This window comes from Mus musculus, chromosome 7 (genome assembly GCF_000001635.26).
Source record: "Mus musculus strain C57BL/6J chromosome 7, GRCm38.p6 C57BL/6J".
Classification (NCBI taxonomy): domain Eukaryota; kingdom Metazoa; phylum Chordata; class Mammalia; order Rodentia; family Muridae; genus Mus; species Mus musculus.
Genome location: NC_000073.6, coordinates 59,949,286 through 59,975,541, shown reverse-complemented (window position 1 = coordinate 59,975,541; position 26,256 = coordinate 59,949,286). Strand labels below are relative to the sequence as shown.

Below are 26,256 nucleotides of genomic sequence, written 5' to 3'. Positions count from 1 at the left end.
ACTGTTTTGTCATTTGAATTACACATTTCAAAAAAAAAAAAAAAAAGAATGACACATTGGGTATTCAGTTGTCTTTCTGAGACTTAATGAGGCTAATGATTCAAAGTTTTTTTTTTAAATAATCAACATTCATGAAGATTTTGTACTACCTCTTGGAACACATATAAAATTTTGTATGTGTTCCCTTATTGCATGACAATATTCAAGACAACTTTGTAAATAATAGTCAAATACAAAATTTTAACATCTAGTTTTTCTAGATGTATAGAGTGTCACAGGGTATAATTTTGTAAATACATCAGTATGAGCTTTTATGCTTTTTAAATTTTTTTGAGTGTGATTTTTAAAAATTGATCTTGTTTGTTACTTGTTAATAAATAACATAGAAGAATGAGAAAAAGTATTTTAAGTTCAACACTGGCTACTCATCTACTGGAAAAATTTCATTAACCTTAGTGTAAGGCTTATTGGACACACAAAACTATTTATAATGGCATACATAAATTATAGTCATGTGGTTGTAGTAATAAAAGGTCATTATCTAAACATTTGTATTTAGGCATTATAGGAAATATGTCTTGGAAGAGTTTCGTCTACATTTGTGATTGAGTTAATACAGTATTATATTTACGGTACATGACAGCACTCAAGACATGCTGTAAATATATACATATATTTATGCCAGTTTGAAATATCTTTTTTACAGATGCATTCTTAACACAGTATAAGCCTGTAAATATTTCATTATGACCTAACATTAATTAAATTATACCAGTAAATTCTTTTACAATGGAATAGATAAATACTATTAAAATATTAAATATAAAACTGTTTATGAATAGTTTCTCATGTAGAGAAGAACAAGCCAGTTTTTCTATACTGTTTACATGAAGCAAAATTACAGGAAAAAAATTGGGTGCTTTTTATCTCCAAGATAGATAAACTATGAAAAACTATTAATAAATTTTAAGTTAATTAGAAAAATTTTCAAAATCATTGTTAGTCCACGATTTACCATTGGCATGCTTATTTACTTTTACCTGCAGTGATTGCATTCACATATTTAGGTCATAATAGTATATAGATTAAATACTTTTAAATTATGTTTATATTGTGGATTTCAATTTATATTCTGGTTTACAACTTATAAAGATAGTATTTCATTTATAATTCAGTTAATTCTGCAATCTCAATGTTATGACTAAATTCAATTTGTGGTAAATACATATCCTGTAACTTTTCTAAATGTTTTAATATGTTTATATATCTTTAAGCTATTTTAAAATTTTGTATATTTTCATCTAGTATTATTAAAGGTAAATACCTAGTATAGTGTACGAAAAAACAGCCTGTATCACATTAAAAGCAATCAAGAGAAATTAAAATCAGAGTTAGGATTAATGAGTAACATTTATCCCAGCACCTTTCAAGATTATACACAGCTCCGTACTCAGTTTGTGGACAGCCTGAGCTCATTTGGCCTTGTGTCAAAAGAAAGTGTGAAAACAGAAAAACTGAACACATCCCTTCAACACAAAAGGAATTGTAAGAATATGTATTATTTGTTGCAATTTTAGAGTTATCTCCTAATATTTCATCATTTGTGATTCTCAAATGTAATTTGATTTTTTTTGTTGGACAGTAAGATAGCCAAATACCAGATCTACGAAAAGAACATAAGGATTGCAGCTTAAGGTGAATGTAATTTAACAGTGAAATATTCTCTAGAAGAGGGGTGTTGTATTATAAATTAAAAAAAGAAACAAGTTGCCTTCTTGTAGACATACTTTAGTTCATACTAAAAGAGATAGTTAAGAAATTCCTGATTATGCATATGTTGTGTCATTAAGGAAATTAATACTTTTGTATCATAATATGTATTATTTTACAGTAATAATTGAAGATTTGTGCAAGTCAATTAAACTATACATGCTTGGAAATTGCCACATGGGACCATCTTGAATGAACAGTTTATGCAAACAGAAAACATGTTCAGGAAGAATGTTAAAATTTTAACACTTGTAAATAGAAAGAAGATGACATTTGCCTGTCTTTGTAATTTATGAGGGTATTTGCAAATAAGCATCAAAACAAGAAGAAAATATTAAAAAGACATTTTGTGCCAGGACATCATGGTAGTGCTGGATTGCCTATCCAACTCTGTATAAAGGTTTTTCAAACAATTTGTGAAGAATGTTAGTATCTTCAGAGTCTTCTGCATCAGCAAAGAGTAGTGCATTAACTAATGGAAAAGAGAAGATAAAATTTCTGGTAAGTATTAGTGACACATATGAGTGAAATATAATGTTTTAGCTAGGATTTAATGCTGTGAAGAGACACCATGAATGTGAGTATCCTTATAAAGGGGAATAATTGGTGCTGTCTTACAGTTTTAGAAAATTAGTTCATTTTTTGTCATAATGGGGAACATGGCATTGTACTGGCAGATATGGTGTTGGAGGAGCTGAGAATTCTGCATCTTGATCAGTAGGCAGCAAGGAGTGACCATGTGCCCTGCTGGGCATTGCTTTAGTATAGGATACCTGAAAACCTGCCCCTGCAAACAGGCCACATGTCCTAATAATGTCATTTCCTATGAACTGAACATACAACACATGAATCTATGTGACAAGTCCTGTTAAATGTATCACACGTAGAAACTAAAAAGTATTCAGCAATAAATATTGGTAATGTCAGTCATGCTTATGAATATAGCATGCTGTATCTTATGTTTTTGTTATGTCTCATTTAGGATGAGTTGCAAGTTGTCTACTACATTTTTCTTAGAATATAACTCAGGATCAGAAACAGGCCGAAACACTTTTCCAATCATCCAAATTACTTTTTTTATTAATGAGACATGGCTGTTCTAGAACTCACTCTAGACCAGGTTGGCCTCAACCCCGAAATCGGTGTCTTCCAAGTGCTGGGATTAAAGACATGTGCCACCACTGCCAAGCCTGTAAATATATAAATTATATAAATAAATAACAGGATTGTGCTTACTTTGTTGGATGTGTTTGATTTGCCTGAGGGATTTCCAGTATATACTCATATAGATATAGATATAGCTAGATAGATATGTATATAAGTAGATAGATAGATAGATACATACATACATACATAATTCTTTCAAATGTACAGACGGATACTTTAAATAGTAACATAATTTAAATAAAAACTTGGAGTGTTCAAGAAGATAATTTAGCTGTTATGCACACCAACTGTATTTATTAATGACCTTAGGTCTGTTCCCATCTATCAGTTGCTGCCTACAACTACAGCTCCGGTGTACATCTTGCCTCAGACACCTGTCCCATGTACAGGTACATGCACTTGAATGTAAAGTAAGATGCTAGGGTCAAAGCTAAATTTACAACATACAGTACATTTTCAGAGGACTTAAGTTAGGATTTCGGCAGCTAATCACATCTATCTTTTGTAGTATCTGAAACCTCTGCTCTATGAGGGCTCAATGGAAAATGGATAGAAGCATTTGGTATTAAATATAAATTGTTTTTTTTGTTCAAGACCAGGCTAATTCTCATTTTTTTTTCCGTATACATCCTACTCTATATTGGGTACTTTATTTTTCAGGTGCTCATGATGACTAGTCCGAACCTGTGAACTTCTGAGAAAATTTACAGTTCTGAAAACTAGAGGTAAGAAAGGATTTGAGTTTTTTTCCCCCATTAGGTCAAGAAAGGTAATACAATTTGAAACATTCCCATGCATTCTAATTTTCTGAGTTAAATTAATTTCTTTGTGATTGGTGTGGAAATTGGGCCTCCCATATACTAAACCAAGTGTTGCATAAAGAAACAACAACTGTAGTTTGAATCAGTTTATTTTTAAAAATTGTTGAGAGGTGTAGTAGGCTATCATCAAATACCCTATGTGGTTGAGGATAAAGGTAAACGTCTGATTGCATGCCTTCCAGTCTCATACACTGGGACTAGAGATATACTTACTCATTCCTGAACTATGCAGTTGCAGGAATTGACGCATTTGTTCTTTCCTTAAAAGTACCAGCTAACAATATTTTCAGACCTTTCATCTTAATAAAATAATGATTCCATACATGGATGCACATTATCCTTTAGTTAATTGTCTTAATATATTCCAATACTCCAATAGTTACTTCACCTATATCTTAGTTAAAAAAAATGCATTAACAGGGCTGGAAAGAAGATGGCTCAGCAGTAAGCTTTTCTTCCAAAGGTTCTGAGTTCAATTCACAGCAATCCCAGGGTGGCTCACAACAATCTGTTATGGGATCTGATGCTCTCTTCTTAGGTGTCTAAAGACAGCCATAGAGTACTCCCATACATAAAAGAAAATCTTCAAAAATCTAACAGTACAACAAAGCAAACACAAGATTAACAAAGTTCTAGAGATAGTAGTTAGTGAGTATTCTTTGTGCAAAGTCCCCAATTTTAGTTCCTAGCATCCATGCATTGTAACTCCTGAGTATCAAACATGGGCACAAGCAAAGACACATAGTTAAAGTAATAAATAAATATTTAAAAACTTGACCCAAGCAATGTGTATTTATTTGGCTTCAAAGTTTAATAGGCACTCAAGAATCTTACGGGAGAGCATGGCACCAGGAGCATGATGCCTGTGGTCACTTTATATCCTTAGCCAGAAGTTAGAGAATGATCATAGGGATAAGAGTGGGGAAAAATAGGTTCAAGATACAATCTATAATTATAGCTTGAAAGTGTTGTGTTTTTTTTTTTTTGTCAAAGTAGCAAGGATAATTACTGTATACAATGAAAATTGAAATAACTAAACAAAACAGAAAACTGACAGCCCAAATCAGAACACTAAAGAGTAATATTACAAATTACCTCTCTAAGTAAAATCATTTTGAATAAATGAGATAATAATCTCATGTCATTCAAAATATATTATATTTTTATAATAAAAATGCATAAATGATGCTCTTTGATAATGAAATAATAGTTGTGCTTTTTTTCCTGTGTTCTCTCTCAGGTGGTTACCGAATTGAATAGCCGTTGGTTCTACAGCCACTATAATGATCTGAAAAGTTGAATGTGTTGCATGAACACTTTCAGGAATCATAATAGAACTCAGCTAATTAGATAGAGACTGGAATGTTGATTTGAAGACAATTACTTTATAAAGATTTTCTCATTGCTGCTTTTGCATTATCCCAAGAAGTGGAGACACTACTACATGGATAAGAACTGTATGATTGAATTGACTTTGGAATCATCTCAGTATTGTCATAAGTATGAAGTGTATTTCATGGTACTTTTGAAGTTAGTTATAGAATTTTTTCAATTGATTTTTCTATTTTTCAAAGGGTTTAGGTAATATGTAGCATAGTCTGACTTGAGTGGTAACATTTTAGAAATATACCAGGTACTGTTAGGGCAATATTGTGTGAAGATTTACTTTTATAGTGCATGCCAAATTTTGGGTTTTCTGGTACATTTTATTGGATTTTATTTATTAATATTTGTTATAAGAGCAGCTGATTATGGGTTAAGATGATAGTATTACAGTTATGTGTCAAAATTCTATTACTTTGAACTACATTGGCTTGGTATATCAAGTCTACATTTGATTAAATGTAGACTTAGCAGGATTAATGAATTTGGCCATTAAAACTACAGGAATTTTAGTCAACATTCCTCTCATATTTGTGTATTTATGTATGTATGTATGTATGTACAGGAATTTTAGTCAACATTCCTCTCATTTGTATATGTATGTATGTATGTATTTATTTATTTATTTATTATCAAATCATGCTGTTCATTTCTGCTCATTGTTTGAGTTTCCATGCTAATTATCTATTATTCATAAGTACATTTATAAATAAGTCTGTAAGCAGGTCATCATGTATGTCAGATAAAATACTGTGTTTTCTACTCTCTGTTTTATTACTAAGTTGTATATGAATTATGCATTAAATACAGAATGTTCTCTCTTATGTCATAGTTTGTGTTTTTCTTTTGTAAGCATCTTTTTGGTCATGTCATACTTATGTGTGTTATCTCCCTAGTTTTTCATCAGATACTTTGCCCTTCCTTTTCCTCATTATTAGTGTGCTAGAATATTTAATAATGCATATTTTAATAGTAGTATTACTTCTCAAACTCAAGCATATTAGAACACAAAATTTGCTTTATGTCTGTTTTCTTTCTATGTTTACCTGTTCTATATAGTTCAGACTCTTTTCTCTTATTTTTCAGAATATTCACTGTATGTAGTCAATTTTTTCCTCAGAGTTGATGGTTATAAATACTTGTCAAGTTGGAAAAATTCACTTTTACTTTTATTTGCATCACACTTACTAGATTAGAGACTAGATTGCTTTAAATTGAGTCTTCATTTACAACTTCAAGGTATGTCTTTCTCTTTGTAACTAAATGACTTCGTACCTGTGCATTCCATATATTTCACTAGTATAATGTCTGGTAACATCAAGTCAATATGTTGGTATATGAAATTCATTTTCAGATCTTTACCCAGTAGTCTCCATTAAATTTCTAAAATGGTGAAGTCCTTACTATCATTTGATCATGAGTAAAAGGATTAGGAATTATTTCTAGAATATACAAGCATGAGGTACTGTTATATTTTCTTATTAATATTCCATACTGGTTTTTTCTGCAAAGTCTCTATTGGTTCAAATGTTTTTGGACTTAACCTATCTTGTTTAAACTATAGCCTGGGACACATTGCAATCTAGTTCAGGTTGAAATTGAACTTTTAAGAATCCATTTCCTCAGCACCTCCCTCAAATAAAGTTAACATTTTTGAGAGTTGAGTATTTTTCAATTTTATTCTTTGGCCTATAGAGATATCTAAGCAATTCAGAGTAATTACTACTTGTACAGATTAATTCCATTACTGGCACCTATTTTAGGCTGTATATTTGCCTGAAACTGCAGCTACAGTTGCAAGATACAATACCTCTCCTCTCTGGGAACTTAGACTCATGTTCACATACCCCCATACAGGCACATAGTAGCAATATTTAAAAGTATCCCATTTAACAAATCTGAATTCCTAAGCAACTGCATTTTTTGTATGTTTGTATTTGACATTATTTCTGTGTTTTTTCCTGAGGCCATTTAAATGGAATAATTTAACTAGATTATAGCTTGTTAAACTTAAGGGTGTAATGGTATAAACTTACAACCTCTTTTTGATCATTATGTAGGACTATTAGTACTTTGATGCCAGACTGGATAAAGGCTCTCCCAAAATTGAACAGTAAACGTAAACGTTTAAAGTAGTTGTGTACAGAATTTTGTTTTAATCTTCATCATATGCTGAAGTGTTTACCTAAGTTCAGGAAATAATATTGATATATCAATACTAACTAATATATAAGCCTTATTCATATTTGTGAATCTTATTCAGTTTTTTATTACTAATGTAATGATTTTTTATGATTCATATTTGACACACGTATCAAAAAATAGTAAAACAGTTGTGTCATTCTTAACATTTTTTAAAAAAAGTATATTATGTATAATTTTCACATACAATTTAATTTTAACTTATTTGTAAAAAAATGTGGGATTTATATTTTGGAAATATTTCTATATTCCTCATTTTAAAATATGCACTTTTATCATGCTCTCCTAACATGAAAGCCTTACCACTTTTGTTTTTGTTTATTGGTCTATTGATTTTTGTTAGTGATCCTGCTTACAGCACTATTTTTTTTAACATAAATCAGGCTGTGCCACTGTATCACTTCTTCCTAGCAACTATTGATTGCCTATAGATCCCCAAGAAGTGTACGGTTATATGAAACACACCCCATAAATAATCGAACACAGATTTATGCTTTACATTCTCCATCTATGGGTGCTGTGAAGCCATTTTTACAGAAGCCATTTCATGTCCCGATGGCAGCATTTGTGAGCGCTTTGCTCTTAAATTTTGAAACTTACCTTTCAAAGCCACTTGCTCAAAGATGGTTACAGCTCAGTATTGACTGTTTCACTGATGCTAAAAAGATGCTTCTCTTACATGAAATAAATTTAGAAGCAATTGTTTAGCTTAACTCGTTCCATATTTGTACCATTTGGCTCATTGTACTTGGAAGTATGGTTGGTTGATTGCTGTGAACAAGAATGAATTTGTACCACAAAGCACTTTCCATCCTGAAGAAAGCCAGTATAGATTCATTTTTCAGTTTCTGCGTGTTGAATATGTATGACCTATACCAAAAACATGTGGTATAATCTGCAGCATGACAATAACTGGTTTTGGATGACAAATAAGAGCAGTGGCAAGTTGCCTTGGAGTCTTACTGATATGAACATACATATAATAAGTATTTTATATCAGGTCCTGGGTTTTGTTTATATACATATACATATACATATACATATACATATACATATACATATACATATACATATACATATACATATGGCTTCTGGAATCACCCTTTTCCAGATGTCAGTATACATAAAAACATTTCAAAAAAATCTGTAATTCTACTTATGACATGTTCTCTCCTTCAATGATAGAACCACTCTAAATTCTAGTATTTTCAGTTAAACCCAAATTAAAAATTCAATGTGTGATAAATAGAAAACAAGTAATTTGTGTTCCTGGAACTTAGATTCAACTCATTCTACAGTTTCAGCCATTAAGAAGTAAAATTGGTTTATTTGTTAATATATACTATTTTGACTATCAAGATGGGATCTTGAAGTAGATCCATTTCCTAAATAGTAAGAGTATCAGTGAACATGAATGAAATTATATCTCCAGTGGTCATTCCTGTAGGAAGAGTAATATTATATTTTCTAACAGTTTTTCACTTGGGGGGAGATTTCTACACTGATTTCCTTCATTTCTGAATCAGATTACCTCTTAAAGCTGAACAACTTTCCTTATCACCTTTCATTCATTCGTGTTTACAATAGGAACCATTTTGATGGCATTATTAAATTTAAAGGTCAACGTAGTTCAATTTTCATTTTTCTGAAGTCTGGGTATTGAGCATCTTTAAAATACCCCAGTTTGCTTCCAATTTTTTCATATGACCTTTTTAAAAATGTTTGATATTTAATAATCTTCAAGGTCAATATTTCCCCCCATTCTGTAACCTACCAATTTCTTTTGACTTGTGAACTGTAAGCCATAATACATATGCTAAGAACCTGTGAGGTCAAGAAACAAAAAACCAGAAAACATGAGTCGAATAACTTCAAGGTTGCTATTGAGTTTGTTTTGTGTTGGCCATCTTCTGATGTACATGTGACTTCTGCTAAGAGTAGTTTTCATCAGTGAGACTTCATTAGAGAAAAATGACTTTTCATTTGCCAGCTATTATAACTTGGAGGTAGGTAGCTTCAGCATTGAGGAAACCTGTGAGGTCAAGAAACAAAAAACCAGAAAACATGAGTTGAATAACTTCAAGGTTGCCATTGAGTTTGTTTTGTGTTGGCCATCTTCTGATGTACATGTGACTTCTGCTAAGAGTAGTTTTCATCAGTGAGACTTCATTAGAGAAAAATGACTTTTCATTTGCCAGCTATTATTATTATAACTTGGAGGTAGGTAGCTTTAGCATTGAGGAAACCTGTGAGGTCAAGAAACAAAAAACCAGAAAACATGAGTTGAATAACTTCAAGGTTGCCATTGAGTTTGTTTTGTGTTGGCCATCTTCTGATGTACATGTGACTTCTGCTAAGAGTAGTTTTCATCAGTGAGACTTCATTAGAGAAAAATGACTTTTCATTTGCCAGCTATTATAACTTGGAGGTAGGTAGCTTCAGCATTGAGGAAACCTGTGAGGTCAAGAAACAAAAAACCAGAAAACATGAGTTGAATAACTTCAAGGTTGCCATTGAGTTTGTTTTGTGTTGGCCATCTTCTGATGTACATGTGACTTCTGCTAAGAGTAGTTTTCATCAGTGAGACTTCATTAGAGAAAAATGACTTTTCATTTGCCAGCTATTATTATTATAACTTGGAGGTAGGTAGCTTTAGCATTGAGGAAACCTGTGAGGTCAAGAAACAAAAAAACAGAAAACATGAGTTGAATAACTTCAAGGTTGCCATTGAGTTTGTTTTGTGTTGGCCATCTTCTGATGTACATGTGACTTCTGCTAAGAGTAGTTTTCATCAGTGAGACTTCATTAGAGAAAAATGACTTTTCATTTGCCAGCTATTATTATTATAACTTGGAGGTAGGTAGCTTTAGCATTGAGGAAACCTGTGAGGTCAAGAAACAAAAAACCAGAAAACATGAGTTGAATAACTTCAAGGTTGCCATTGAGTTTGTTTTGTGTTGGCCATCTTCTGATGTACATGTGACTTCTGCTAAGAGTAGTTTTCATCAGTGAGACTTCATTAGAGAAAAATGACTTTTCATTTGCCAGCTATTATAACTTGGAGGTAGGTAGCTTCAGCATTGAGGAAACCTGTGAGGTCAAGAAACAAAAAACCAGAAAACATGAGTTGAATAACTTCAAGGTTGCCATTGAGTTTGTTTTGTGTTGGCCATCTTCTGATGTACATGTGACTTCTGCTAAGAGTAGTTTTCATCAGTGAGACTTCATTAGAGAAAAATGACTTTTCATTTGCCAGCTATTATTATTATAACTTGGAGGTAGGTAGCTTTAGCATTGAGGAAACCTGTGAGGTCAAGAAACAAAAAACCAGAAAACATGAGTTGAATAACTTCAAGGTTGCCATTGAGTTTGTTTTGTGTTGGCCATCTTCTGATGTACATGTGACTTCTGCTAAGAGTAGTTTTCATCAGTGAGACTTCATTAGAGAAAAATGACTTTTCATTTGCCAGCTATTATAACTTTGAGGTAGCTTCAGCATTGAGGAGTGAGACTTGTTTCTACTTTGATTTTCAGCTGTGGGAGGTCAACTGATGTAGACACACATGTCCCATGTGCTTGATGCTACAGTTTTCATATGTGACTAGGTTATGCTGTATTTAGAAAGTCTTGATCCTTGGTGTTCTACATACCCTCTGATTTTTACATCATTCTGTCTCTTCTGCATGGTTCCCTGAGAAGTGAGGGATGGAATTTGATGGAGACATTCTATTTAGCTTTGTGCATTCCAGGGAGTTTTTTAATTGCTCTTTTCAGCAATGGTACCTTTATGGCGAGTTTGGGAAGAACAACATAATCTTTGTGGTAGCCTGGGTTGCTTGGCAATTCCCATTGGACCCCTTTGTACAACAACTCAACTACTTGTAACACAATTCCAGTAATTGAAGATTAATTTGATTATAAGAGATTGCCAGTTCGGCCTCTGTCTCCATTATTTGGTGACTTCAGATAGATTATATCCCTTTTCTTGGTCCCCACATAGTCATTACTATTTAATCTATTTTCCTTTCTAATCCCTATATTGGAATTTTCATTTGGTGATGAGAGATGTCCAGTTGGGAATTTTTGTCTTCTGTTCTTCGGTGATTTCATTAAGATTCTGTTCATACATGTTCTGTGAGGGGTTGTACTAAAATTTTGATGGGGATTACACTGAATCTTTACATTGATTCTGAAAAAATAGTCATTTACTCCTAATGATCCATGGACATAGATATTTTCATCTTCTGATATCTTTCTACAAGGTTTTGTTATACTTTGTTTCATTCTGTTTCTATTTGGCTGACTTCTGCTCTGAGCTTGACTGTTTCCTGCATCTAGTCCTCTTGGGTGTGTTTGCTTTTTTTTTTTTTTTTTTTTCTAGAGCTTTCAGGTATGCTGTTAAGATGTGAGTGTAGGATCTCTCCAGTTTCTTTATGAGGACAATTAGTGCTATGAATTTTTCTCTTACCACTGCTTTCATTGTGTCTTATAATTTGGTATGCTGTGTTATCATTTTCATTGTGTTTCAGGAAGTCTTTAATTTCTTTATTTGCTCTGACCAAGTTATCAGTGCATAGAGAGTTGTTCAATTTCCAAGGGTATGTGGGTTTTCTGTTTTTGCTGTTATTGAAGTCTAGCCGTAGTTCTAGCCGTAGTTCATGGTGGTTTGATAGAATGCATAGGATGATTTCAATCTTCTTGTATCAAAGGGTTGTTTTGTGAATGATTGTATGCTCAGTTTTGGAGAGGGCACCATGAGGTGTTGAGAAGAAGGTATATTTTTGTGTTAGCATGAAATGTTCTGTATATATATTATTAAATCCATTTGTTTCATAAATTATTAGTTTCAATTTGTCTCTGTTTAGTTTCTGTTTCATTGACCTGCCCATTGGTAAGAGTTGGGTGTTGAAGTCTCCCACTATTATTGTGTAGAGTTCAAAGTGTGCTTTGAACTTGAGTACAGTTTCTTTATAAATGCGTGTGCCCTTGCATTTGGGGCATAGATATTCAGAATTGAGCCTTTCTCTTGGGGAATTTTTCCTTTGATGAGAAAGTATCTTCCATCTTGCTTGATAACTTTTGAAAATCTATTTTATTGAATGTTAAAATGGCAACTGCTGCTTGATTCTTTGGACCATTTGCTTGGAAGACTTTTTTCCAGCCTTTTGCTCTGAGGTAGTGTCTATTTTTGTCATTTAGGTGTGTTTCTCGTATGCAGGAACATGCTGGCTCCTGCTGTATCCAGTCTGTTAGCTTATGTCCTTTTATTGGGGAATTGAGTCTCTTGATATTGAAATATTAAAGATGATGGTTGTTTCTCGTATGCAGGAACATGCTGGCTCCTGCTGTATCCAGTCTGTTAGCTTATGTCCTTTTATTGGGGAATTGAGTCTCTTGATATTGAGATATTAAAGATGATGGTTAGTTCTGTTATGTTTGTTGTAGGTGGCATGATTAATATGTGATGCTTTCCTTTTGTTTTTGCTGTGAGATAATTAATTTATTGGTTTGACTTATGATACATTAATGAAGAATTGTTTTTTATCTCTCCTGACTAAAAGCGGTTAAATACCATTTTTTACATTGTAGAATTTTTATGCCAGCTAATTAATTTGTTCATTCCATTGTTTTGGTAAGGGTATTCAACATTATACACTGAGATAGTAACAGTCTTTTAGTACAAGATATGTTTCTTGGAGACTGCTACTGGATGAAATCTTTTCATTAATATAATAGCTCATGAATAAATACAAAGTATGTTTCTTATTTATATCCTTTTAGTCTCATGAACTCCTTCCACCATCTTGTCCTCTTTGTGACTTTAGCATACCTAGTTCAATTAATGCTGCCTTTTTAGTCATATGTGTGCTGTGTGCTGCTCCGTCACTTGGGGGACAATTGACCATTATGTTTATTATGTGTCATGTATTAATTCCTATAATTTTATTGTTTGTGATACTTTCTTAGTTCTCATTTTGTTATATAATTTACTTTTTTCTTTGTGCCTTTTTGGGTACTTTCACCTTTCATTTTAGGATGAGTATTTCTTCTACTGCCCTATATAGGGTCAACTTTGCTATCATATAATCCTTTAATCTGCTTATGTCATAGAATGTTTTAATTACCATTCCAATGTCATAGTTGTTTTGCTGAGCTAAATAACTGGGTTCAAAAATGTGTCCTTTGAGGATTTGAATTGCATTTTCCAGTACAATTCTGCTTTTTTTGTTTTCTGATAAGCTTGTTTTTATATATACCCTTGTGTTTCCCTATTTCATTTTTCAATATATCATTTTTCTGTTTGTTTTTTTGTCACAAACCTATTTTCTGTTCTACATGTATCTTGTCTCAGAATAACCATCCTTTCCTTCAATTGGAGTATATTTTTTTACTATGATAGTACTAAAAATATTTTCTATTTCTTTTTGCATGCAGTTTTTCCATTCCTCTATGTCCATAATTCATACCTTCAGGATATATATATATATATATATATATATATATATATATATATATATATAAACTTAAGGTTCTCCTTGACGAAATTACCAAATTTCTGCCGTGTTTCCTTCCTTCCTTCCTTCCTTCCTTCCTTCCTTCCTTCCTTCCTTCCTTCCTCTTTCTTTTCTCTTCCTTCTCCTTCTCCCTCTCCCTCTCCTCTCCTCTTCCCCCCCTTGCTTTTCTCATGTTTTTATTGGACATTTTCTTCATTTACATTTCAAATGTTATCCCCTTTCCGTGTTTCACTCCCAGAAGCCCCCTATCCCATCCTCCTTCCCCTGCTTCTATGAGGGTGTTCCTCTACCTACCTACCCACTCCCACATCCCCACCCTCAGTTCCTCTACACTCGGGCATCTATGGAGATTTCATAGAACCAAGGACCTCTCCACACATAGATGTATGGCAAGGCTATTTATTCTCTACAACATATGCAGCAGGAGCCATGTGTACCCCTTTATTGATGACTTAGTCCCTGGGTGCTCTTGGTAGACTGGTTGGTTGAAGTTGTTCTTCCTGTGGAGTTACAATCCCCTTAAACTCCTGCCCTTTTTCTAGCTCCTATTGAGGACCCTGTGCCTAGTCTAATGGCTCTGGCAGGACCTCTCTGTCTTGTTTTCTTTCATGCCTTGATTTTTTTTGCCTTCATTTCCCTTTTCTTCTTCTTCTTCTTCTTCTTCTTCTTCGTCTTCTTCGTCTTCTTCGTCTTCGTCTTCTTCGTCTTCTTCGTCTTCGTCTTCTTCGTCTTCTTCGTCTTCTTCGTCTTCTTCTTCTTCTTCTTCTTCTTCTTCTTCTTCTTCTTCTTCTTCTTCTTCTTCTTCTTCTTCTTCTTCTTCTTCTTCTTCTTCTTCTTCTTCTTCTTCGTCTTCTTCTTCTTCTTCGTCTTCTTCTTCGTCTTCTTCTTCTTCTTCTTCTTCTTCTTCTTCTTCTTCTTCTTCTTCTTTTTTTTTTTTCAAGACAGGGTTTCTCTGTGTAGCCCTGGCTGTCCTGGAACTCACTCTGTAGACCAGGCTGGCCTTGAACTCAGAAATCTGCCTGCTTCTGCCTCCCAGGTGCCGGGATTAAAGGGGTGCGCCACCACTTGCCTTCATTTTCTATCCTATTTTCACTGTACTCTGTATTTGACTTGTTTAGTACTACATTTCTAGGATAATTTAAATTTTCTGTAGTATTTATATTACTTGCCTTTATTTAATAAAATTATATGTCCTTAACTTACTTATTTTATCATATCTTCTTTGTTGTTTTCTTTTTGGAGTTCCAATATTTATTCACTTTTATTTATTTAGGGAAAGAATCTCCCCAGACCTCCACTATAATATTAGTCAATTGTAAGACTGTCAAAGGCCTCACTTAATAGGAAAACAGAATAATAGTTGAAAATACAAAGGTCATCTCTTAGTCACTAGTTCAAGGAATAAATGTATATTAACACAATGAATATAAGTTTAATAAAAAGAAAAATATTATAAATGGTATATAACAGCAGGGATATGATGAAAGTAGGGGAGGAGGAATGAAAATAGAGGTAACTGTAGGGAGGTGCTCAAAGTTTACAGGTAAAGCTTTGCAGTCAGATATCTCTTGATAGTGTGAGGCACAATGACCCAGAAGACCATGGCCAGAACATGTAATTTGCACATACAATTAGAGGAAAACAGGACAGAGGAGGAAAGGAAAAAAAGAGAAAGGAACAAAAGCAAAGAATAAAAAAGTAGCATAGTTTAAGATCAGAGCAAGGTCAATTACTCTGGTTATTAAAAACAGGATAGATACAGGAGAAAAAGTTAGATGGATATATAGCATACAAAACCTATGATGTGAATGGGTGTGCTATTTTCCATGAGGCATGGGAAATCTAGGGTTTACTCTGAAAATCTTTATTCACCCTTTTCTAACAATTATCAACTGTCAATAATGCTCCAGGAATTATTGGGCTTTGAAGATAATCTATATATTATCCATCTATTGTGAGACTTTGCCTGGCTTGATGTTTTGCAGATAATCACGGCTTCTTTGAATTAATAAGTGTTAATTTTTTTTCTCTTTTTTTCCTTTACTTACTTTCCCCCTACCTCAAGACAATAATCACACAGTACTCTTCTACAACCTTGTCACTTACATCTTTTTGTTTCCTTCTATACAATGTCCATAAGCCTTGGTGGAGGTGGTAATAATATACTAGTCCTATGTGGAGCTGAGCATCTAGTCATTTTTATCCTCAACATGAAAACAAATTGCATATATTTCCATTAACATCTGTCTACTGTGAAAAGAAACTACCCAGACCTAAGCTGATATTGGCCTTAATTTGTAAGCATAATTATAACTATTCAAAAGGGAATTTGGCATAATTATTATTTAGCAAAACAGCAATAGCATTTGTATCCTATGACTTAAAATCTCTTTTTTGTTGTATTTTGAGGAGGATTACACTGCCAGGACTTGCTTGTAATTGTCATGCTGCTGTTGAAGATCAATACTGTAGCCTACAGGGTCTGCCATTGGGTGGGATAGTTGATATGTTTTCTCCCCTAGTAGCTTACAGCAGAACATTACAACACCAGTGAAGATAACCAGCATGAACAAAGTCTCCCAGTTTTCAGATTGATTTCCATTTGGTCTTAAGTGTGATTTGCAGTAGTGTCTTAAAAAGTAGTTCTGTGTAACTAGGGGAAATGTCAGTCACTTTTTGTTGGTTTAGAGCTCTGGAGACATTTTGGCCAATAATTTATAGTGATGTAGCCCATGACTTTTAATATTTTAGTTCAGTAATACTAGCAATGAAGGAGAAATTTTTGTATTTCCTTTGATACTTATATCTCTGTACATCAACTGAAGTATGTGTTATCTTTTAATATAAGTTCTTTCCATGTGATTATGGTGGGTTTACCAAAGTCTGTGTTAGATTGGAAACCTCTGGGATCTTTCTGACTTAACTGGGACATATCCTATCTTGTGCTGAGAGTAACATTTAGCGACCCCTATCTTATGGGAAAATTGTTTAGCCATAAAAAGTAATTTTCCTTGAATGCTTACAGATTAAGTAGTGTTTTTTAAATATATTTTTCATAAATCATTAGTCTGTTAAACACACACTATTCCCATTTCTTCTTTGAACCCTTGAGTCCTGCCTGCTTAACTATTTAAGTCTCAGTATTCCTGACCACATCATTTATGTTACTATCTCTTGTCATATTTTTGTGAAGTGTATCACAAGACAGTTGGCTTCTATATGGCTTTATGTGCCTTCTTCAGCCTGATTTTTCTATACTTGAACATACTCTGATTGGGCCTTTCCTCCACCAGGATTAAACTTCAGAAATTATTGTTGTTACTACAACATACTACCCCTTAGCTCTTATTTTTTTTATAGATTCATTTATTTACTTTATGTGAGCACACTGTAGCTGAACAGATGGTTGTGAGCCTTCATGTGGTTGCTGGGAATTGACTTTTAGGACCTCTTCTAGTTCCAGTCAACCCCACTTGCTCTGGTCAGCCCTGCTCACTCAGTCCCTGTTCTCTCCAGCCCAAATATTTATTTATTAAAAACTATAAACAGGCCGGGCGTGGTGGTGCACGCCTTTAATCCCCACACTTGGGAGGCAGACGCAGGCAGATTTCTGAGTTCAAGGCCAGCCTGGTCTACAGAGTGAGTTCCAGGACAGCCAGGGCGATACAGAGAAACTCTGTCTCGAAAAACAAAACAAACAACAACAAAAATAATACTATAAACAGGTGCACTGTAGCTCTCTTTAGATGCACCAGAAAAGGGCATCATCTCATTATGGGTAGCTGTGTGCCACCATGTGGTTGCTGGGATTTGATTTCAGGACATTCAGAAGAGCAGTCAGTGAACTTATCCGCTGAGCCATTTTGCCAGCACTACTCCTTAGCTCTTAACATATTATCTTTCAAATGCCTTTTTCCTTTCTCAGAACTTTAATTGTTCCATGTTAATCACACACACACACACACACACACACACACACACACACACAAGAAATGAGATCTGAAGCTAGGATTCATGTAGGGGAAAACTCTGTTTGCCTTACTTAGTCTTGTTTAAATTCTTTTGATTTATTTACCAGTTACAAAATTTCAATTTTCTTTAGCACCGATATTCCATAGTACAGGTTTAATAATTATCTCGTCATTCATCTGTTTATGAACATGTTCCACTTTCTAGTTATTGTGGATAGAGCAGCAATGAACAGAGATGTCTAAATATTCCTTATCGTAGTACATAAAGTTCTTTGGGTATATGCCCAGGCGTAGTATAACTGAATCATATGGCAGTTGTACATTTTCTCTGTGTTCCCCTTGCTGTCCTGGAACTCTCTTTGTAGAGATGAATTGTCTTTTACTCAGATATCTGCTTGTCTATACTCCTGAGTGCTGTTATTAAGGTATTTACCACCATTACCCTACTGATAGTTGTATGTCTTGTAACCAGAGTGCTTTGGAAATTGTCTGGGATAGTTCATATTTTATAACAACAGTGTGAGCCGGGCAGTTGTGGCGCACACCTTTAATCCCAGCACTTAGCAGGCAGAGACAGGTAGATTTCTGAGTTCAAGGCCAGCCTGATCTACAGAGTGAGTTCCAGGACAGCCAGGGCTACACAGAGAAACCCTGTCTCAGGGAAAAAAACAAAACAAAACAAAACAAAACAAAACAAAACAAAACAAAAAACAAAAAAACAGCAGTGTGCATGAGATTTACACAATATTGGTTGCCCTTTTTGTGTTGTGAAATATAATCTTTCTAACTATACACACACACAACCTGCACCCCCAATATTATACACATAGTACATATATAGATAAATACATATGGGTATAAGGCCAGGAGTGGTATAACTGAATCATATGGCAATTATTTCCCATCCCACAGGATTCAGTTATTCGTGGGTGCGAGGGGGACCACAAACCTGGAAGGAAATGGGAGGAAGAAAAAGAGAAACAGGAGACCAAGAAGATGGTACCTATCAAGGTCTCGTTTATTGGGCTGAGGTGCCTTGTTTTTAAAGCATACATCGCGGGGAATAGGGGAGGGGTCAAGGGGAATTTTACAAAGAAGCGGGCATCTGCTGACATGGGGGCCAAAGTCAGGTGCCAGACAGCGGGCACTCTGCTTCTTATCTCTGGAACATAGATCCTCCTTGTCAGCCTTGGGTGTCAGGCCGGGCTCAGGCATAACTCATGTCCTTGGATAGCATGGGAGTTCAGGAAGAGATAAGGAAGAGGGGACCATAATTCAGCTTTTACAGCTTCAGGTGCTAGGAAGGGAATAGGGAGGAGGGAATGATAACCATCTCCTAGCAAGAGGCCATTTGGCCTGTTAGGGAGATTGTGAAGGGCTCGCTTTCTCACGGTATGGTCTCTGACAATTATTAATTCTTTTATTAGTTTATTTTAAAGACAAAGTATCTCTGTGTAGCCCAGAGAAACTCAATCTGCAGATATATCAGATCTCATTTATATGTGTGTATACACCCCCCTCACACACATACACATATGCACATATGCATATTATTCATGTATGTATACATTTGTACATATATACATGTGCATGTAATATACATACATATATACATGTGCATGTAATATACATACACATATACTCGCATGCCTATACACACAGTGTGTGTATGTGCACGCACATGTGTATGAGTAGTAGTAGTAGTAGTAGTAGTAGTAGTAGTAGAAGTAGAAGATTCTTTTCTGAGGGTAATAATGTCATTTGAGGCGGGGCGGTGGTGGTGCACGCCTTTAATGCCAGCACTTGGGAGGCAGAGCCAGGCAGATTTCTGAGTTCAAAGCCAGACTGGTCTATAGAGTGAGTTCCAGGACAGCCAGGGATACAGAGAAACCCTGTCTCAAAAAACCAAATAATAATAATAATAATAATAATAATAATAATAATAATAATAGTAATAACAATAATAACAATAATGTCATTTGATTTAGGAATTTTCCAGTACCTGTAATTTCTCCATTCTTGACTCTGCCTTAAATTCAACTAGACAGCTGGCTTTTAAGACCGACTTGTGAGTATCCTTTATTTTATGCTTACTAATATCTTCTTGTTCTGGTGACTATCATAGGTGTTACAAGTAGGTAAGCCATTTTAAGTGGATAACTGACAAAAGGTACCAAAAATATTATTGCTATGGAATAATGAATTACCACGTGAAATAATGATGTTATGAGAGTCAATGGGTATTGCTTAGAATTAAAATTTAATTTTATCATATGAAGATACAAAAGGTTTCTTTGACTTCAAGCTGACTAGAATAGATGCTTTATAGAATTCAAAATGAATTTGATAGGAATTGAAAATCATCACAGGGTAATATTTTATATTTGTAATCCCAACACTTAGAAGGCTAAATCTCCAAAGAGAACAAGTACACCATGGCAGCTTAGAGTGTGTCTCTGTTGACATAAACAACAAAGAAACCAAAATGATATGTTTCCATTGACATTTTAAGAAAAATTGATAACGTGGGGCTAGAGATGTGAAATACCCGTTAAGAGCATATGTTGCTTTTGCACAGAATGTAGGTTGTTTTTTTTTTTTTCCCCCAGCATCTATATGATAGTTCACAGTAACTTGTAACACCAATCCCAGGATACCTTTATGCTGTTTTATGTCTTCTGATATAAGCATATACATTCTTGCAAGGAGATACTCATATACATAAAATAGAAGTAAATTACAAATAGCAAAACACAAAGAGGCTGGAGAGATGTTTCAGCAGACAAGAGCATGTGCTGTTTTCTGGTTTCCATGGGCACTACAATCATGTACAGAAGCATATAGAAGGACATATACATATGGGCATAAATTTAAATTTTATTATTATTCTTTAATCTTTTTTACAGTCCAGTTGTTATCCACCACATGGTTCACCCTCCAAAACTTCCTTATTACATTCCTCCTCCCCCATCTCCAAGAGGATATTCCCAAACATTCAATCCCATCAGATCTCCCCACTCCCTGAGACCTCAAGTCTCTCTAGGATTAGGTTCATCTCTCACTGAGGCCAGACCAGGCAGTCCTCTGTATTATATGTGTTGGGAGCCTCATATCAGCTAGTGTGTGCTGTTTGGTTGGTGGCTCATTTTCTGAGAGATATTGGGGATCCAGGTTAGTTGAGACTGCTGGTCTTCCTATGGGTTTTCCCTCATCCTTTAGCTTCTTTCAGTCTTTATTGGATTAAACCACAGTGTTACCCAATTTCTGTCCATTGGATGAGTGTTAAATATCAGCATCTGACTCTTTCTGCATCCTGTTGGACCTCTCAGAGGGCTGCCATGCTAGGCTCCTGTCTGTAAGCATACCATAGCATCAATAATAGTCTCCTCTTAAACTGCATCCAAATTTGGGATGGTCACTGGACCTCCTTTCCCTCAGTCTCTTCATCATTTTGTCCCTACAGTTCTTTTAGACAGGGACAATTCTGGGTCAGAGTTTTTGACTGTGGGATGGCAACACCATACCTGAACTTGATGCCAGGTCTTTATACTGGAGATGGATTTTACAAGTCCCTCTCCCCACTGTTCAGCATTTTATCTAAGGTCCCTCTCTTTGAGTCCTAAACGTCTCTCACCACTTAGGTTTCTGGTACATTCTAAATGCTACCCCACCTCCTACCTACCTAAGTAGCCTGTTTTCATTCTTTCTGCTTGTCCTCAGGAATTAACTCCAGATCCCTCCTATAATACATGATCTTGTTCCCCTTTTCTCATCTCTGTTCCCTCTCACACCCAGGTACCTCCCTCCCTCTGCCCCCATGATTGCTTTCTTATCCATCCCTATGTGAGATTGAAGCATACTCACTTGGGGTCTTTAGCTCGTTAACCTTTTTGAGTTCTGTGGATTTTATCCTGGGTAGTCTATAATTTTTTGGCCAATACCCATTTATTAGTGAGTACATACCATGCATGTACTTTTGGGTCTGAGTTGCTGCATTCAGGATGATACTTTCTAGTTTCATTTATTTGCCTGCAAAATTCATGATATCCACATTCTTAATTGCTGAATAGTATTCTATTGTGTAAAGGAACCACACTTTCTGTATCCATTCTTCTGTTGTGTGATATCTGGGTAATTTCTAGCTTATGGCTATCCCAAATATAGCCACTATGAACATATTGGAACATGTGCCCATGTGGCATGGTGATGTATCATCTGGGTATATGCACAAGAGTGGTATAGCTGAGTAGATCTATTTCCAATTTTCTGAGGAACCTCCATATTTATTTTCAGAGTAGTTGTACCAGTTTCCATCCCCACCATCAATGGAGTAGTGTTCTTTCTTCTCCACATTCTCACCAACATGTGCTGTTACTCGAGTTTTTGAGCTTAGCCATTCTGATTGGTGTAGGTGAAATCTTGGATTCATTTTGATTTTCATTTCCCTGATCACTAAGTACTTTGAACATTTTATTAAGTGCTTCTCGGCCATTTGAAATTCCTCTGTTGTGACATCTCTGTTTAGTCCTATACCCCGTTTTTAATAGGGTTATTTGGTTTTCTGGAGTCTAGTTCTTGAGTTTTTGTATATATTGGATACTAGCCCTCTATCAGATGTAGGATTTTTAAGATCTTTTCCCAATCTGTAGATTGCCATTTTGTCTTATTGACAGTGTTCTTTCTTACATAAGTTTTTCAGTTTCACGAGGTCCCATTTATCACACTTCCTTCCCACCCCACCCCACCTGACCTCTAAACTCCCTGGGGCCTCCAGTCTCTTGAGGGTTAGGTGCATAATCTCTGAATGAACACAGACCTGGAAGTCCTCTACTGTATGTGTGTTGGGGGCCTCATATCAGCCTGTGTATGCTGTCTGGTGGTCCAGTTTTTGAAAGATCTCATAGGTCCAGATTAATTAAGACAGCTGGTCCTCCTCCCTTCTCCTCAGCTTCTTTCAGTCTTCCCTAGTTTAACAACAGGGGTCGGCTGCTTCTGTCCTTTGTTTTCGTGCAAATAACTGTTCTGACTTTCAGCCACTTGTTGGGTCTTTCAGAGGGTAGATCCTTTTTGTGATCATAGTCTCAGTAATAGTGTCAGACCTTGGGACTTCCCCTTAAGCTGGATCCCACTTTGGACCTGTCCCTGGACCTTCTTATCCTCAGGCTCCTCTCCATTTCCATCCCTGTTATTTTTTTCAGACAGAAACAATTATGGGTCAGAGGTGTGACTATGGGATGGCAACCCCATTTCTCACTTGATGTCCTCCTGACTTCATGCTGGAGGTGGGCTCTATAAGTTCCCTCTCCCTACTGTCAGGCATTTCACCAAAGGTCCCTCATTATGAGTCCTGAGCCTTTGAAGTTCTGATTGGGAAATTTACCCCTGTGCCAATTAGTTTGAGTCTATTTCCCACATACTCTTCTATTAGATTCAGTTTATCTGGATTTATGTTGAAGTCCTCGGTAAACTTGGACTTGAGCTTTATGCAAGGTGGCAAATATGGACCTATTTTCATTTTTCTCCATATTGATTGGACCTATTTTCATTTTTCTACATACTGGTTCCAGTTTGACCAGCACCATTTATTGAAGATGCTTTCTTTTTTCCCCATTATATATTTTTGGATTCTTTGTCAAAGATCAAGTGTCCAGAACTGTGTGCTTTTATTTCTAGGTCTTTAATTCTATTTCATTGAACAAATTGTCTGTCTCTATACCAATATCATGCAGTTTTTATCACTATTGCTCTATAGTAGAATTTGAGGTCAGGCATGGTGATTTCCCCAGAACTTCTTTCATATTTAAGATTTGATTTTGCTATTCTGACTTTTTTTTCCATATGAAATTGAAAATTGTTCTTTCCATGTCTTTGAAGAATTGTGTTGGAATCTTGGTGGGGATTGTGTTGAATCTGTAGGTTGCTTCTGGTAGGATGGCGATTTTTACTGTGGTAATTCTGCCAATCCATGAGCATTGGAGATCTCTCCATTTTCTGAGGTCTACAGTTTCTTTCTTGAGAGACTTCAAGTTCTTGTCATACAGAACTTTCACTTGTTTGGTTAAAGTTACCTTAAGATATTTTACATTGTTTATGACTATTATGAAGAGTGTTCTTTGCTTAATTTCTTTCTCAACCCACTTATTTTTTTGTTTGTTTTTGTTTTTGTTTTTTTTCAAGACAGGGTATCTCTGTGTAGCACTGGCTGTCCTGGAAGTCACTCTGTAGACAAGGCTGGCCTCAAACTCAGAAATCTGCCTGCCTTTGCCTCCCAAGTGCTGGGATTAAAGGCATGCACCACCACTGCCTGGCACATTTATCATTTGTATAAAAATGAAGGCTACTGACTCATTTGAGTTAATATTCTATCCAGCCACTTTATGAAGTTGTTTATCAGGTTTAGGTGTTATCTGGTAGAATTTTTGGGTTTGCTCATGTATACTATCCTATCATCTGCAAATAGGGATACTTTGACTTCTCTGCCAATTTATATCTCCTTGATCTCCTTTTGTTGTCTTTTTGCTCCAGCTAGAACTTTGAGTATTATATTGAATAGATATGGTGATAATGGACATCTTTGTCTTGTCCCTGATTTTAGTGTGATTGCTTCAAGTATCTCTCCACTTAATTTGATATTGATTGTTGGTTTGCTCTATATTTCTTTTATTATATTTAGGTATCAGCCTTGAATTTCTGATCTCTCCAATACTTTTTACATTGAAGGGGTGTTATATTTTGTCAAAGGCCTTTACAGCATTTAATGAGATGATAATGTGATTTTTTTTAGTTTGTTTATATAGTGTGTTACAATAATAGATTTTGTATATTGAATAAACCTTGTATCCCTGGGATGATGCCTACTTGATCATCTTGAATGATGTTTTTTTTTAATGTGTTCTTGAATTCAGTTTGTGAAAATTTTATTGAGTTTTTAAATCAATATTCATAAGCAAAATTTATCTGAAGTTCTCTTTTTTGTTGGATCCTTGTGTGGTTTAGGTATCAAAGTAATTGTATATTGATAGAAGGAATTAGTGTTGCTTTTTTTCCTCTTTTGTGAAGTAGTTTGAGGAGAGTTGATATTAGCTCTACTTTGAAGGTCTGGTAGAATTCTGCACTAAAGCCATCAGGCCTTGAGCTTTTTTTAATTGGGAGGTTTTTAATGACTTCTTTAATTTCCTTAGGGTATAGGTCTTATTTAGGTAGTTTTTCTGCTCTTAACTTTGGTATGTTATATGTGTCTAGAAAAATTATATATTTCATCAAGATTTTCCAGTTGTGTTGAGTATATGGTTGTGTAGTAGAATCTGATGTTTTTTTTTTAATGTCCTCAGTTTATGTCTCTTTTTATTTCTGATTTTGTTAAATTGGATACTATCTCAGGGCCCTTCAATTAGGTTGCCTGCTGGTTTATCTATCTTGTTGATTTTCTCAAAGAACCAGCTTTTGGTTTTGTTGATTCTTTGTATCATTCTCTTTGTTTCTGTTGGGTTGATTTTGACCCTGAGTTTGACTCTTTCCTGCCCTCTACTCCTCTTGAGGGGTGTCTGCTTCTTTTTGTTTTAGGGCTTTCAGTTGTGTTGTTAAGTTACTAGTGTATGGTCTCTACAATTTCATTACCAGGGCACTTAGTGCTATAAATTTTCCTCTTACGACTGCTTTCATTGTGTCCCATAAGTTTGTGTATGCTGTATTACCATTTTCTTTGTGTTTCAGGAAGCTTTTAATTTCTTTCTTACTTCCCTGACCAAGTTACCATTGAGTACAGACTTGTTCAGTTTCCATAGGTATGTGAGTTTTTTGTTGTTTTTGTTGTTATTGAGGTCTAGCTTTAGTCAGTGTTGAACTGATAGAATACTCGAGGTTATTTCAATCTTCTTGTATCTGTTCAGGCTTGTTTTGTGACAGATTATATGATCGATAATGGAGAAGATACCATGAGGTGCTGAGAAGAAGGTATTTTTTTTTGTTTTAGGTGTAATGTTCTGTAAATATCTGCTAAACCCATTTGGTTCATAACTTCTATTAATTCACTGTGTCTTTGTTTAGTTTCTGTTTCAATGACTTGTCCAATCATGAGAGTGGGGTATTAAAGTCTCTCCCTATTATTGTATGGGGTTCAATATGAGTTTTGAGCTTTAGTAAAGTTTCTATTATGAATGTAGGTACCTTTGAATTTGAGGCATAGTTGTTCAGAGTTGAGACTTTCTATTGATGAACATGAAGTGTCCTTTCTCATCTTGCTTGATAACTTTTGTTGAAAGTCTAGTGTAGTGCATATTAGAATCTCAACTCCTGCTTGTTTCTTGGCACCATTTGCTTTGAAGATTTTTTTTCAGGTCTTTTACTATCAGGTAGTGTCTGTTATTGAGGTGTGATTCTTGTTTGCAGCAAAATGCTGGGTTCTGTTTGCATATCCAGTCTGTTAGT

At 35.0% G+C, this 26,256-nt stretch overlaps 1 long non-coding RNA gene across 1 annotated transcript in view; it reads left to right on the top strand.

Annotated features, from left to right (window-relative positions):
- Snhg14 (small nucleolar RNA host gene 14) overlaps positions 1-26,256 on the top strand; it is a 1,177,441-nt gene that overhangs the window by 474,636 nt on the left and 676,549 nt on the right. Inside the window, exons 18-23 of the long non-coding RNA NR_146211.1 lie at positions 1,892-2,271; positions 3,598-3,662; positions 4,999-5,258; positions 6,228-6,380; positions 18,742-18,860; positions 19,818-19,897. This is a non-coding gene — a long non-coding RNA (small nucleolar RNA host gene 14). The remainder of the gene's footprint in view (positions 1-1,891; positions 2,272-3,597; positions 3,663-4,998; positions 5,259-6,227; positions 6,381-18,741; positions 18,861-19,817; positions 19,898-26,256) is intronic.